Source organism: Chrysochloris asiatica, unplaced genomic scaffold (assembly GCF_000296735.1).
Source record: "Chrysochloris asiatica unplaced genomic scaffold, ChrAsi1.0 scaffold00166, whole genome shotgun sequence".
Taxonomy (NCBI): Eukaryota; Metazoa; Chordata; class Mammalia; order Afrosoricida; family Chrysochloridae; genus Chrysochloris; species Chrysochloris asiatica.
Window position 1 is genome coordinate 1,288,736 of NW_006408684.1, and position 1,424 is coordinate 1,290,159.

Consider the following 1,424-nt stretch of genomic DNA (forward strand, 5'->3'; position numbering starts at 1 on the left):
GGGCCTATAGGGCCTCGATCCTCTGACCAGTCTTACACAGTCCACAGCAATTCATTACACACAGATGATCAAAGACTAGAAAAGTTGTGGGGTTACATTAGAAGCATCATATAAAAAGAAAGTAAAACGTCATTTAAAAGACAGGAAAGAAAGAAAATATCAAAATGAATGTGAGAAGAAACTCTGAAACTTACTCTCCAGTGTAGAGATGCTAAAGCAACTGGAAAAAATGAGGACGTTAAAGAGCTGAACAGAAAAGTTTCAAGGGAAGCTTGAGAAAACAAAGTAAAGTATTACAACAAAATGTACAAAGTTCTGGCATTAGAGAACAAAAAGAGAAGAACACGCTGCTCAACATTTCTCAAGCTGAAAGAACTGAAGAAAAAAATTCAAGCCTGTACTTGCAATGTTGATGTATTCCATGGGCAAAATACTGAATGATCTAAAGAAGATGGACAGAATATCCAGTCGCTGTACCAAAAAGAAATGGTCAACATTAAACCATTTCAAGAGTTGTGGGATGACATCAAGAACATCATACATGTTATGGTTTGGAGAAAGAAGTACAAACTGCATGGAAGGCATTGGTAAAAACCAAGCCTCCAGAAACTGATGGAATACAAACTGAAATCTTTCAAAAACTGATGAAGCACTGGAGGTGTTCACTCACCTATGCCAAGAAAATTGGAAGAGAACTAAATGAAGAGATCCATAGCTATGCCCATTCCAGAGAGAGGTGACCCAATGGAATGAGGAAATCATTGAACAATATCACTGATGTCACATGCAAGTAAAAATTTTGCTAAAGATAATTTTAAAAACTGCTGCAACAGTACATCAACATGGAACTGTCAGAAATTCAAGCCAGACTCAGAAGAAGATGTAGAACCAGGGATATCATTGGCTGAAAGCAGAGAATACCAGAAAGATGTTTACTTGTGCTTTAATGACTAAGCAAAGGCTTTTGACTGTGTAGATTATGATTAACTATGGATAACAATGTGAAGAATGGATATTCCAAAACAGTTCATTGTGCTCACAAGGAGCCTATACAATACCAAGAGGTATTCGTTCTAACAGAAACAGGGCATATTGAATGGTTCAAAATCAGGAAAGGCGTGTGCCAGGGTTGTATTCTCACACCATAGTTATTTAATTTGTATTCTGAGCAAATCATTTGAGAAGCTGATTTGAAGAAGAACATAGCATCAGGATTGAAAAAGACTCATTAATAACCTACAATATGTAGATGATACAATCTTGCTTGCTGAAAGTGAAGAGAGCTTAAAATACTGATGAAGATCAAAGACCACAACCTTTGGTATGGGTTGCACCTCAATGTAAAAAAACCCCAAAATCCTCACCACTGGACCAATAAACAACATCATGATAAATGGAGAAAAGATTGAAACTGTCAAAGACTT